Source organism: Thermobia domestica, chromosome 9 (assembly GCF_964235325.1).
Source record: "Thermobia domestica chromosome 9, izTheDome1.hap1.1, whole genome shotgun sequence".
Taxonomy (NCBI): domain Eukaryota; kingdom Metazoa; phylum Arthropoda; class Insecta; order Zygentoma; family Lepismatidae; genus Thermobia; species Thermobia domestica.
In genome coordinates, this window is record NC_137462.1 from 147,795,928 (window position 1) to 147,811,470 (window position 15,543).

The 15,543-nt window shown below is 35.9% G+C and overlaps 1 long non-coding RNA gene across 1 annotated transcript in view; it reads left to right on the plus strand.

Moving 5' to 3' along the window:
- Nucleotides 1–972: 972 nt before the first annotated feature.
- Nucleotides 973–15,543, plus strand: part of LOC145694169 (uncharacterized) — a 29,017-nt gene continuing 14,446 nt past the window's right edge. The window contains exon 1 of the long non-coding RNA XR_014132947.1: nucleotides 973–1,009. This is a non-coding gene — a long non-coding RNA (uncharacterized LOC145694169). The remainder of the gene's footprint in view (nucleotides 1,010–15,543) is intronic.

Sequence of the window (15,543 nt, forward strand, 5' to 3'; positions counted from 1 at the left end):
CTCATCATCATAATCATCGTTTCCTTTAGCCTAGCCGACATAATCGTGAGACGTAAAACTTATAGATTTCTTAAAGACTTTTAAGTTTTAATATTTTTAACGTAAAATTTCAATGAAAGACTGGAGATGTGTTGCCATTACATTGTTGCAAATTACTATCATACATAAACAACTGCAGGATTATGGTGACTTAGTGTCATTGGTCGTTTTATTATTACGAGTCGTTCTGCGTATATTTATTACCTTACGCAATTTAACTAAACGGCTGACAAACATCTTGGCATTTGAAGGCGGTGCTCCAAGTTCCCTTTAAATGCTGCTAGCAAATGAGAGTCCAGCGGTATTGCCACGTTTATTTTGTATACAACCACGTCTATCCTCTGCTACCCGATCGCACTGTAGTTCGTCTGCTTAGCCATAGTCACACCCCTTAGCACTCGGTAACATCGCGTCAGAGCTTGCGTTTTATTCGTTATCTGAAATGCCAAGATGTGAGTCACAGGCTTTAAATCATTGGCGAACAGTTTGAAATTAAATGAAATCTTTGAGTTTAACGTCCCATGATTATGCCTGTTAGGCTAAGGGGGACGAACAGTTTGAAGTACTTCGTTTTAATTTCATTAAGAATGCAAGCTTGCATTTTCTACTAGAGTTTGATTTTAAAAGTTGGAAACTTGTTCTTGTAATGTATTTTTAATTCAAAGTTTAACTTTTACTAATATGACTTAAAATTATATATTTTCCAGAGGGTACATAAGGTAGTTATGAACCGTTGTTAAACACACAGGTTTTGTCTTGCTTTTCTAATACCAAATTATGGAATATTTTATTTCTTTACTGAGCTATTTAGTTAAGTTTAAACCTAAAATTTAATATAGTTATGGATGGGCTTAAATTAAAAAGAAAAGTTAAGGTGTAAGAATATATAAATTGTTCCAATCAAATACTTAATTAGGTATTTATTTACTTTTAGTGTTTCTACAAGTGTTTGCTGACCGAATCAAAATTGGTAAGTACGATTTATTACTTACATTATTGATGAATTTTTCACGTCTATGTCAGTGCTCAACAAAATTAGATTTAGGAAAATGGTTGTAACCACTCCAGATTCTGTTCGTTGTCCGTGGCTCGTGGTACTACCAACAAGTTTACTCCTGATACTTTAACTTACCTGGACAGGACGATGAAGAACCTCTCCAAGAAAGGTTACAAACTGTTTCCAAATCGCTCGTCGGTCTCAATAATGAGATGAGCATTAGGCGCCGAGAGGTTCGGGTGTCTCGTCTCGAAAACCTCACGGACGATCAGACGGTCATCCAGACCATAACGCACACAAACATCACTCATACAAACAACGAAAACACACTGGATTAAATAACACTATACTTATTTATTAGAACACTATTTAAAAAAATAGCGAAGAGAAATGGACACAACACTGAACACTAGATACATGTAATAATTTTCATTGCTGAAATCACACTTTGCCCTTTTCGGGTAATATAGCCCTTTATATATATATATATGATTATAATTCAGATATCACTACAAATGCTTCTCACACACCATTGACACACTTGGGGGGTTAGCACTGGGGAAAAGTTGTCTGGATCGTCCCACGATGAATCCAGTTGTTACGCTGAACAGTCCTGCAGCGTAAAGGTGAATCTTCAGCAAATAAACGAAAAGAAGGTCTCCACAGTTGAATACTGATATAGGAGGGCGCGTATATAACTTTTTAGCGCACTAGGTTTATGAACCTGGGACTTCACTAGTTGGGGCTAGCCGTAAGAAATCGTCCTTCACCGGCTAAATAGCTTGTGCCCCTTTACAAAAAGTCGTATCGGAAGCTCGACACGACATGCGCGGTTACGGCTTCTAGACCTGGAGTCAAACTCCCTGAGCATCCAAGCTCAAGGAACGGGTTGCAATGGTTAACTGAAAGTGTTGGCAGTTCATTTCAAAAATCACTCCGTTAACTCACCTGTATGCACATACAAACAGAATACGGAAAATAATATATGTTAATTTTGGTCAACTGCCTATAATGCACTAGACACGGCGATAACTTTGGCGTGAGAAACTACAGATAACGGACTGCAGAACAACGCAGTTGGTGCCACTTTGGTTGCTGGAACATCTGGTCAGCCCGTATTTCTCTAATCTATTATAATGTTTCCATAAGCGATTAAAGAAAGCACTTACTTCAGTTCCCAATAACTATAGAATATATACTGTGCATATAATAAGTCAGGGAGAAACACTGAAATGGTTAGTCACTAACTGAAATGTTCTCAGCAAAATCAATGTTTTAAATATATATATGAAAAAATGATGAAAGACTTCTTTGTCCAATTGTGTGGGAAAGAAGCAATTCCCACCGAAGAAAGAACTTATGTACGTTGCAGAATAAAGTATAAATCGAAAATAATGATCACAGTCTTTACGAAATATACAGAGTGTCCACAAAAAATTCTTCTATGACCTGGTAGCGGTTATATATGGCGTCTCAAACGTGGACGACCTGTCAAGTGGACACGTAGACAGGTTGAGAACCCATGGCCGTATGACGAAATATGAATAAAATTAGGTTTTTCACCAAAAATTTGAAATCGGTTAGTTGGCAACACTGTGATATGGTGTGAGACTTACGTGCATAGACGATGATTGGTTTTTCACCTTAAAAAGGGCTATTTAAAATAGTTAAAGAACTAGTTCACTCACTACAACATGATGAGGTTCCTGCATGAGCAATGTCCATTCCAAGTGTTCCATAAGGTAATAAGATCCTCTTGAACAATTGGTGCAGTTGGGTTTCCTTATCTTCCGTTTATTCACATGTTGAAACCATGCTGTCTTCCTGTGTCAGTATCCTCCATGGTTCTCCAGCGATGAGTTGATGAGGGGAAAAGGGGAGATTTAAAAAAAAAACTCTGGTGTGAGAAACGTGAAACGTGGTATGGTTATAACACCTGTATGATAACTTCACTAAAAAGGCGCAAAAAGCGTTTGTAGGGCTATTAAAATTCTTACTTTTTTAACAGTAATATATATATATATATATATATATATATATATATATATATATATATATATATATATATATATATATATATTAAACACTTATAAATACTTTTCGTAAAATGTTTAAGTGTTCCGTTTCGATCACTATATTTTGTGTAATATGGAGTAAATATAGTATAGGGCTATTTAATTCTTTTTTTTAACACGTAGATACTTTTCGTAAAATGTTTAAGTGTTGCGTTTCGATCACTTTATTTTGTGTAATATGAAGTAAATATGCACACTCAATAACTATTCAAGAAAACATCGACTTAAAGAATTATCAAATATCTCAATAAAAATTAGTAAATATACTGATAGGATAGCAAATAGCAAACATATTAAAGGTACTAAAATATTAAAATTATTGTCAAAGTTTCGATATCACTATAATATATTTGAAACATATGAAAATCATTGAAAAAGTAAAATGAATGGAAATGTAAACACATGATAAACTAATGATATACAAACAAAATAAGGTTTTCACCTGTATGTCTTTTTTTTTAAACTGTGCCTCGTGTTGTTTGGCAGAAAAGAACGAAAAATCGTTTTTCAAAAATAAGAAAAAAATAAACTTAAGTGTCAAAATTGACGTTCATAGTGATTCCAAGAAATAAGCATGATTCTGCATATCAAGAAAAAGATCGTGATTTCGTTGACATGTATGAAGAAAATTCGGCACGCCATAAGATCAAATGCCATCTGCTCGTCGTGAAAATCGAGACTTTAATTCAATAATGCTCATTACAACAAATGGTTTCGTTCTGAAACGAAGTTATTACTAGCTTAGGCCTAGAATAATGGTCGTTGTTCATTTCCAAAAACGTAAACATTGTAGGGTTACCAGAATAGGTGGGTATTATCTGCAAAAAATTTATTAATATAGCGTTGAAAACTATTCAATATTGATCCAAGTTTTTCAAAGGTCTGAATCAAGGAGGTTGACTCACTAGTCCAAACATTCCTGGAAATAAATGGTCATTACGCCATGAATTGACCAAAACCATAGGTGGGAAAAATGTGTAATACTACACGTACTTACACACACAATATGCCATCGACACCTGCGAGGCAAAACTAGAAACGAGGAAGGCCTGCAACCATAGGCACTTACAAATTATTTCTGCACAAAACTGAAATATAAACATTAATATTCAGTAAACTACGCGTATGTTCCCTGGAATATAACATACGTCTTCCACCTAGAAAAAGTGTGTAAACACACAAGATAGAAATGCTTTCATAGCATCGTAAAGATATGTCTCTATAAGACAAAATACATGAGACCTACTAAAAGAAAAACATGGGATACAAACACAAAAATATAGTCAACGACATTACAACTTTCTGGTTTGTCTGAAACATCCAATTAAATTCCCTACAAAACAGTTATGTCACTCCACGACAGTTAAACTTTCTTAGGCATCTTCGCTACAAAATATTCAAAATGGTCTTATTAACACATTAAAATTCAAAGTCATCGAGCACATTAAATAATTAACAAAATAATTTTCAAAATTCGTTATGGCTTCATGCTGTTGGAAGGAAAGAAAGAAAGTTTATTTTTCGGGATCTATATCGAATTGGAATAGTTTCTAGGACATACTAGAACTAAAATATACTTTTCTCAAAATGAATAGAAAACATTACAACACATTAGCATACAAATCCACTTAATAGAATTACGGTTCATAAACATTAAAATATCCACTGAAATGTTACTAGACATCAAAATATACTCAAAAAATCTAACCTAAGAATACGCATGCTTAATTACGGGTACCATAAAGGAAGAAGAGAAATGAAAAACTATATTTTGCGATTGATGGCGAAAATACAGTTAGCTATGGAATATCCAATGGATTAGCCACATCCATTTTTGCAAGAGATCTGCAATTCCAGAAAATATTGCCTCCCTAAAAAAAATATATTCATCCCCATAAAATATCCTACCCGAAGAAATTCCCTACGGTCGTTCAGTGGTCTAGAGAAGACAAAAAAAATGTTAATTAGAAATTACAAGAAAATATAGACGTTAAACATATTTCCGCATACATATTAATATGAGGGGAAAAACGACCGTTCACCATCAGAATATCTGTTCATATAGTTCCTTCCAAAATAAAAAGATTACTGCTTTCGTTCGGAGAATATACTATTCACACGGCATTCCTGCACATACCATTAGCCAACAAGGAAATGCCTGTTTTCACTTGTTTAAGGCTTAGCCTACTTTCCGTTCTAAACTTTTCTCTTCGAACAAAATATATCATGTCACATCCTGGAAATTCAAATAAGTCAAAATCGGGTAAATGACGTAAATGAGGTTCAACATAATTACAATAAACACTTCAAAATGAAAACGAAAATCTAAGTTTAAAACTAAAAAATAACATTGATAATCGTAGAATTCCATATTCTACGCATGAGATTACATACTAAGTTTCAATGACAAATATAAAAATGTATATATAATGAACAACTAAAAATTTTCTCTTCCTAGGCATCTCGATGCATTATTTATTTATTTATTTATTTATTTTTTAATTCTAAAAAGAAAATCAAACATTAATCGAGAGTCATGCGTATGATAACATATTTAAAAATTTGGAAAGTGGGAAGGGATTCTAAAAAGATTTTTTTAAAATCTTAAAAAAATAGAAATATTATAATGCCAAAACATCTTCCACTAGCTAAGAATACACAACTGCGCCACTAGTTCAAAATTGCTTTTGGATAAATGCAATTTCCCTACGTATGTGAATACATACTAAGTTTTAATTATAAACATACAACTATATATATGAGTAACAACTAAAATTTTCTGATCCTGCGCATCTGAATATTTTTTTTTGGAAAAAATTCTAAAAAGAGAATCGAACATTAATCATAAATAACATGTAATAACATATTTAAGAATTTCGAAAGTGAGAAGGGATCCTAAAAAGGAGTTTAAAATTTTAAAATACTGTAAAATGTATTATAACGCCAAAATATCTTCCCACTAGCTGGGGGTACGGAAATCTCGCCAAGATTTCAAATTGCTTTTGAAATGCAATTCCCCTACGTATGGGATACGTTAATTATTTTACTAAAAAATCTAAATTCAAACATCTGAAATGAAAACAAGAAAAAATTAATAACATTAAACTAATAGTAAGTCAGTGATAAGGTTTGCAACACAAATGCACAGCTGACTGAGGTATGAAGTGCTACACGGAGCAAAGACAAAAAGAGGAAAAGAATTAATCAGCTGTATATTACCCGTTATTTGTAACCATAAACACAGGTGGTCGAAAATGCAGCGACTATCTTATCAAAATAAAGAAAGAGAAAGAAAAACGTGTTATCTGCTCTTTGCCGAACAGTTAAAAACTAGAAGCAAAAGAAGTTTAAAAACAATGCATAGTTCTCTTTTCATTTTTTCCCTGCATCGCTAAAACTAAAAGCAAAAAGGAAGAAAATGAATACATGTTTATCGCTTAGAAATGCGTCGCTCGCCTAGGAGAAAAATTTGTATCAATGTAGGAAGTTTTTTTTGTGTGTGAAGTGAACCTCACTTAGCATCTGTTTTAATATCTGCTCTCTGTATAACTTCTACGTAATTGTAGTCCACCGGTAAGGTTAGGTGCAATTAATGGAATACACGTAGGCTCCCAATATGTTGAATTGAAGTAATAATGTAACCAAGGATCTCCTAAATAAAGAGATAACAAACGGGTGGTTGATAAGTTATTAACCTGTAAAGGAGTTGAGTTATTCTCATCGGACTTGTTGTTTTCGGATTTTGACAAGTTGACTTCTCCACTAGGGGAAAAAGAGATTGGTTCTTGAGTTTCATTAACAGGTGACAAATTAAGGTCATGCAAAAGATCTTCTGGTAGTTGGCGACGTGCCAAGGCCATCCAAATTTCACGGGTTTCAGGGGTAGGTTCCCATAACTTGGTCCTGTCTATCGAATGAAGTCCTAAATATTCACCTGTGGAAGGGTCAACAAGTTCAACAACACGGTCATTAATGACCTTAACACATAAAAGGGGTCCTCGGTACAGATCAAAAAATTTTGATATTTCACCTTTCAATAGACTACTGATGTTACGCTGCTTGAGAAAAATCAAACTTCCTTGTTTTAAACGTCGTCGCTGTTGCTGACTGTCGTTCCATCGTGCGTTCCTTTTTTCAATGATGGCTTTTCGTCGGTGGTCTGCCATAAGTAATTTATTAGACCAACTAATCCCGTCTTCCTTATCAAAATCTTCAGATACCTCTAAACCAAAATGCTTAAAAATGGGACGAGAAAAATGAATATTAAGATACAAACTTGCTGGTGAAACACCAAGACTTTCAACGATGGAGTAGTTATGTAACAGAACTGCTTGCGTCAGGTTCTCGGCCCATTTATTATGTGACTGACAACATAATAACCTAAGAGTAGATACAAGAATTTTATTAGAGTGTTCTGTGATGTTACTCATGGGGTGATACGGTGTTGTATGATGGACTTTAATATTGTACTCTTGCAGTTTAGATAGAAACTTTTTGCTATGAAACACTGCAGCGTTATCTGTCAGCACTGCCTGCACGAGACCTAAATGTAGCATGTATATATCAAATAAACATTTAATAACTGAAGTAGCAGTGGCGTTCTTCAAGGGGTAAGCTGTACAATATTGTGTAAACACATCAACAGTAACCAGTGCGAAGCGCGCACCATTTTTGCCTGATGGGTATGGGCCTAAAAAATCAAGGGCTAATAAAGCTCTAGGTTCTGAATAAGGATTAGTGGACAGAAAACGAGCTGGTGGGTGGTGATCGGATTTAAATTGCATAGATTTCACACAATCCTTTAAATGTTTCTTCACATCTGATCTCATTTTGCTCCAATAAAATGATTTTGAGATGATCCGAAGCGTTTTGTCTACTCCCGGGTGATCTAAATCGTCATGATAAGCTGTGAGAACGTTATTCACTAATGACCTGGGAATGCAAATTTTATATGAGTCTGGGAAATGAAAATATCTATACAAAAGAATACCATTATCGAGTTTGAAAAATTTTTCCCAATTGCGTGAATTCCTTGGAAGTTCTTTTATTTCCTCGCCTGCTAAAAAAGAAATAATGGTAAAATAATCAGGATCTTCCTTTTGCGCGTTCTGTAACTCTTCAACTGAAATATTTTTGATTTTGTCTTGGATAGCCTGTAAAAGATGAACACGTTTAGTTGGTAATTCTTTGGAAGGGAAGAGACGTGAAAGCGCATCTGCACAAAGGTTTTCGGAACCTTTCTGGAAACGTATTTCGTACTCCAACAGCTGTAATTCCAGGGACCATCTAAGAAGACGGGTGTTCCGTGGCTTGGCCTTATCTAACCAACTAAGATTTTTGTGATCTGTAATAAAAATAACATGGTGACCGATTAGCAATATGCGCCATTTTCGGACCGCAAATACGATTGCAAGACATTCGATCTCACTCACACTATAGCGAGACTCGGCAGGTGTTAAAGTCCGACTAGCGAACTGGATTATCTTTTCCTGTCCATCACTGTACTGATATAGGACTGCATTGACTCCCAAGCGGGATGCATCCGATTGTAGGAAATAAGGTAAATTCAAGTCAGGGTGTGACAAGAGAACATCTTTACAAGTATCGTCTTTAATTTGTTGAAAAGATTGTTCGTGTTCTTCAATCCATTGCCACCGTTTTCCCTTTTTGAGAAGCTGGAAAAGAGGTTGCATTTTTTCTGAGAAATGAGGAATAAAATTTCGTGACCACTTAAAGAGGCCAATTACAGATTGTAAAGATTTAATATTGGTGGGTCTGGGTAAGTTACGAACCGCTTCTATGGTTTTTGGGTCTTTTTTGATGCCTTCGGGAGCAATCAAGAAACCTAGAAAAGATATTGAATTATTGCAAAACGAACATTTTTCAATGTTAAGGGTAAGGTTGTGTTCTCTAAACTTTTGAAAGATCTGTCTCAGCAATGCAAGATGTTCTTCGAAGCTATCTGTAAAGCAAGCCAAATCGTCAATATATCGTAAGATTTTAGCATGTAACTCTGGTCCCAATACTTTTTGGAGCATACTGTTTAAAACACTGTTACCATTTTTGTAACCAAAACATGTGACTCGATATTGGTAATGCTGGCCTTCGAAATTGAATGCTGTATATTCCTGGGACTTAGGAGTAAGCAAGGCTTGATTATAACTACTTACAAGATCCAAAGAGCTAAGGAAAGGTTTACATTTTACTTTTAATAATAAGTCCTGTATGCCCTCAGATTTTGTTTGGCGAAGTTCCACAAACCGGTTCGGCAAACGAAGATCAACACATATTCTTGGTTTCCCGTTTTCCTTGGGAACTACAAGGATAGGATTGCTGTGAACAGAATTCGAATGACAAATTAATCCTAATTCTAATAACTTATGAATCTCATCTCGTACATCTTGGAGATACTTATGAGGGATGGGATATTGTTTACGTATCAGTGGCTTGTCAGTTTTCACCTCCATCTCATAAACGAAGTCTTTACAGAGACCTGGATAATTCGTAAAAATATCCCTATATTGTGACAAAAGAGAGTATAATTTCTTTTTCTATTGGTTGTTTAAATTAAAAGTGCGGTTAACAGCATCTCTAATCTGTTCGTCTGTAGCGCATTGTTTTACAAAAGTGGCAGCTGAAATAGAAAAATTGTTATCTATCGTATCTCTCTCTTCATCTTCGAAGATTTCCTGAAAGTCAAAATTTTCTGGTAAAAGATTAATAATGGTTTTCAAATTATTATATTCCATGGAAATCGTACCATCCGAAATATTAATTTGGCTTCTCAAAGCAGTAAGTGCATCAAGTCCTAAAATAAGATCTTGATTAAGAGATTCTGTAACATAAACTTTTACATAAACAGAAATGTTATCAATTTGAATAGTGACTAATGTGTAACCTCTTACTTTTCTTCTGGTTGACCCACTGAAATCCACTAAAAGTACATAATCAGCTGGAGTGAGTTTGGGTGACGTCACATCTGCGCTAATGCGTTTCCAAAGCGCTAAAGACATGAGGCACGTATCGGAGCCTGTGTCCGCCAAACATTCAACTTCAGTATTACAAACTAAAACTTTAAGTTTAGCAGAGATAGGGTTGGGTTGCGCATTAATATAATGGTCTAGACAGTCTGTGTCCGATTCACAGTCACTTCTAGCTAAATCTGGATTATTTACACTACAAATGTGAGTATGCGATACCAGAAAATGCTTAGTTGGACCTACAGTGGGATAGTATGTATTGGCCGGTACCCGGTCCTCAGTACCGCCTTCTAATTGTTTTCCGAGTGGCCAGAATTCCAATCATTACGTCGGTTTGACCGGTTTGAGTTGTTCCTATTGTTATGATTTTTCCTTTTGTTGTTATTTCTACTATTATTATTCCTCCTTTCATTATTGGTACTATTGTTTCGCTGATTCCTAGAATTATTGTTCTTTCGTTCAGGTCTAGTGTTAGAATTATCGCGCGAGTTGCGATTCCTGTTCCGTTCCTCACTATTTCTCTGATCACGTGATCTCGAGGGTCGGTTCCTATTATTTCTACTATTGTCATGTCGCGTACGACCTCGGTTCTGATTCCTATCAATTCTCATATTATTCACACGCTGATCCAGGTACCTTTGATTATTACTCTTATTATACGAAAAATTTCTTTGGTTACTTTGGAAACTGAAATTTTGATTAGCATTATAATTATTACCCTGCTTGTATCTTTCTTCTCTACGACTTTGCTGAGCCTGTAAAGTTTCTAATTTTTGAATTGCGGCCAAAAACTCCCTGATATTATTACATGAATGAAGAAAGAGTTCAGTTTTAAATCTATTAGGCAAAGTCTGTATTACATCTGTAAGTATTAGAAATTCAGGCAATTGCGGTGTCAATTCACGAAGTTTATTGAATTGATCTAGCGCGAAATCATGTACGGAACTATGTACCTTGGGATCGAATCTAGTACTCTTACAGGTTGATAGCCTGTGTTGTACTGTAGCTTTTCCCGCGAAAGCTTCAATAAGTGCTTGTTTGATTTGCTCATAGTTAGTAAAGTCGTCTTTCCTGATATTGTACCAACTTAACGAAACTCCTTGCAACAAATGTGGAATGAGTTTAAACAGAGCTTTATCAGAAAGGTTGGCTAATTGAGCTGTAAGCTCTAGCTTTTGCAAATAATTGTGAATTGATTCACTGGAAGGATCACCCTGAAATTTAGGAAAACACTGTATTTCCTTAAGCATGACATCGTCTTTTAATTTCGTATTTTTTCTCTGGCGATTAGTGAAAGTAACATTTTTGTCGCGCTTGCGCCTTCGGTCACATACAACCTTGATTTCTGAATCATCACTTGCACTATCACTACTACTGGTGTTTTTACATTCCGAATAAGCCGAATCACTGTAGTGCCTATTTCTAACTTGTCTAGGAGTATCTGCTTCTACTCGGGGTTCGAATTCTGACGCTCTATTTTCGGTACTTTCTACTCTCTGGGCGAGCTCTACCATATCACGCCTAATTTCTTTTAGTTCTTATCTATTGCCCGTATTTCGGCGCGACATTCTGCGTTAGATTGATTTTTTACCTTCATATTGTAATCTATCAGTTTCGCCTCTTCAAATACCATTTTAATGTCTTTACCTTGCCTTTCTACGCGTTCAGAAATTTCCTCAATACGGTCATGCATCTCATCTAATTTATCGATTGTATCTATATGTAAACTAACGCAGCGTTCCTTATTAGCCTGACACACATCTCGGGCTGATTCCAACTGGCCTTGGAGGGATTGTGTGTATTCGTGCAAACCTCCTAAATGATTCTGAATTTTACAAACTTTTGTTTCTATTTGTTCTACACGATGACATGTTTCTTGAGTCTGTTGTCTGATTTCGACGCTGGTCTGTGTGGCGAGTTCGATTGCCTGTTTAGTACTATGACTGACTTCGTGAAGCTGGTCATGAATCTTAAGTGTTATGCCATCGTATTTTTGTTCGAGGATTTCGTTCTTACGTTTATTATCAGCCTCTACATTCCTAATACTTTGTTCTAATCTTTGATTATTTTCGCGACATTCCCTTTGCACAGCGTCTAACTTCTGACCTAACTCACTCTTTAGCTCTTTTTCTAATCTATCAATATTCTCTTTATTTCCCTGTTCTAATCTATTTAGATTTTCTTTATGTTCAGCACGGGACTCTTTACTTTCTTTCTCTAATCTAGCAAAATTCTCTTTAAGATGAGCAAATTCTCATCGTTTTTATCTGCTTTTTGTAAAAGTAAATCTAGCATAGTAGCCAAGTCTACTTCCTTGTGTGCCATCTTGAACAAAATAAAGCTTAAAACATACAATTAGAATAAAATATAATATCACAACATATGATTAAAATCACCTAAAAGAGAAGTTTTTTTTTAAGTTCCTGGTACCAAGCTGAAAGAGAAATGGTATATTAAAATATTGATCTTATAATTATATTCGAGCACCAACGGTCTCGATTCGGGTCGGTAGTTCGGGCGTCATTTATTTGTAACCACTCCAGATTCTGTTCGCTGTCCGTGGCTCGTGGTACTACCAATAAGTTTACTCCTGATACTTTAACTGACCTGGACAGGACGATGAAGAACCTCTCCAAGAAAGGTTACAAACTGTTTCCAAATCGCTCGTCGGTCTCAATAATGAGATGAGCATTAGGCGCCGAGAGGTTCGGGTGTCTCGTCTCGAAAACCTCACGGACGATCAGACGGTCATCCAGACCATAACGCACACAAACATCACTCATACAAACAACGAAAACACACTGGATTAAATAACACTATACTTATTTATTAGAACACTATTTAAAAAAATAGCGAAGAGAAATGGACACAACACTGAACACTAGATACATGTAATAATTTTCATTGCTGAAATCACACTTTGCCCTTTTCGGGTAATATAGCCCTTTATATATATATATGATTATAATTCAGATATCACTACAAATGCTTCTCACACACCATTGACACACTTGGGGGGTTAGCACTGGGGAAAAGTTGTCTGGATCGTCCCACGATGAATCCAGTTGTTACCCTGAACAGTCCTGCAGCGTAAAGGTGAATCTTCAGCAAATAAACGAAAAGAAGGTCTCCACAGTTGAATACTGATATAGGAGGGCGCGTATATAACTTTTTAGCGCACTAGGTTTATGAACCTGGGACTTCACTAGTTGGGGCTAGCCGTAAGAAATCGTCCTTCACCGGCTAAATAGCTTGTGCCCCTTTACAAAAAGTCGTATCGGAAGCTCGACACGACATGCGTGGTTATGGCTTCCAGACCTGGAGTCGAACTCCCTGAGCATCCAAGCTCAAGGAACGGGTTGCAATGGTTAACTGAAAGTGTTGGCAGTTCATTTCAAAAATCACTCCGTTAACTCACCTGTATGCACATACAAACAGAATACGGAAAATAATATATGTTAATTTTGGTCAACTGCCTATAATGCACTAGACACGGCGATAACTTTGGCGTGAGAAACTACAGATAACGGACTGCAGAACAACGCAGTTGGTGCCACTTTGGTTGCTGGAACATCTGGTCAGCCCGTATTTCTCTAATCTATTATAATGTTTCCATAAGCGATTAAAGAAAGCACTTACTTCAGTTCCCAATAACTATAGAATATATACTGTGCATATAATAAGTCAGGGAGAAACACTGAAATGGTTAGTCACTAACTGAAATGTTCTCAGCAAAATCAATGTTTTAAATATATATATGAAAAAATGATGAAAGACTTCTTTGTCCAATTGTGTGGGAAAGAAGCAATTCCCACCGAAGAAAGAACTTATGTGCGTTGCAGAATAAAGTATAAATTGAAAATAATTATCACAGTCTTTACGAAATATACAGATTGTCCACAAAAAATCCTTCTATAACCTGGTAGCGGTTATATGGTACTATATCTGTTTCGTTGCAGTATGCTAGAAAACTCCTAATAGGTTGGTAGATTTGGAGTTTAATAACCCATTTTAAAACAGAATTCATATGGTTTGTAGACACACCTGTGCCGATGTTCAAATCCTAGTGTGATCTCTGTGGTTTAGATCCCACAGTTATTGCTCGGGTAACTTCGGCGGTGCAAGAGAGTTAAACTTCAAATTAATGAAGCGATAAAGGATTTTAATTATGGAAAATTGCAAGTTTTCTGGAGTAAAGTGGGATTGAATAAATATAAAAAATCTAAAAATTTCCGGACTTCGTGCACTCTAGAGCTATATAAGGCCGGACTGTAGTTAAGCTGAGTGCAAAGTTAATGATGATGGAAGAATTTGTGTAAAAAGCAAGTAGGAGAACGTTGTTGCAGACTACTAGCTGCTAACCGCTATGTGAAGCGAAGCACGCTTCACATTAGTGGTGATGCGCTTTCCTTTTCACCTGAAAAACTGCTAAACATACTTAAATTTCATATATATTTATAAATTTTGAATAGGCCTTTGGACATTGAAGGAAATAATAATAAGAATAATTCACTTTTCTGCGTGGACAAGAAATACCGTTAAGAGGGGTAACTTCGTTTGGATTTTGGGATATTCCAGTATATCCTGGAAACTAAATGGCAATTGACAACATAAAAATCAGATAACAAAATATACTTAGGAAATATCGAAAAATTCAATGACGAGCTTACTCCATGAAATGGGTAACTTCGTCATTTATAATTGCAATCTATCGGAGCAAAAATGACCCAATGATAAGGTAAGTCGTCTGCGACAATTACCACCAAAAATTGCACAATCTATTATAAATTACAATATTGCAGAATGTACCAACTTTTCATGTACTTACAGTATAGAATTTTATTTTTCTATGCCCTGGCTGGGACCACCGTACCTCTGAAAATATGTACGTGGAAAAGGAGTACAGAATTAGAATAACATTGACCGATGAGGATACCACGTTCAAAAACTGGTAGTTCTGTATGCCATTACAACATTATGGCTCCCCAGACAAGAACACCGGAACGCCAAATTATAATGTTCGACAATGTTCCTGGGTTCATTGCGTGTTTCCACTACTTTCCAAATGAATGTACGTAAAGAATAACTACTCACACAAAATCTGCTCTCATCAGAGAAAAGGATGTTTTTGACACCAACACAAACGCAGCCGCCGATGTGAAGGAATACAGCGTAATAGTCGTCAGACAGAGATCACTCCTATGCAGTCAACGTGCTACTGTGGAGCGGGAGATTGGATGAGTTGCAGTCCTCTTAGATGTGTTTGCAGATGTACAGGCTGTCTCCCTCCTTCCAAGAAAAATGTACAGATATTAGTCTAGGTCTGAAAGTTTAACTTGGTGCATTCTCTATTAGGTTATGCTGCTGAAACTGGGTGAGAATGCACATTTAATGTACTTTTATTGATATTTTTGTTCCGACAATTTTCTCGAAAACGACACAGGCAATTTTG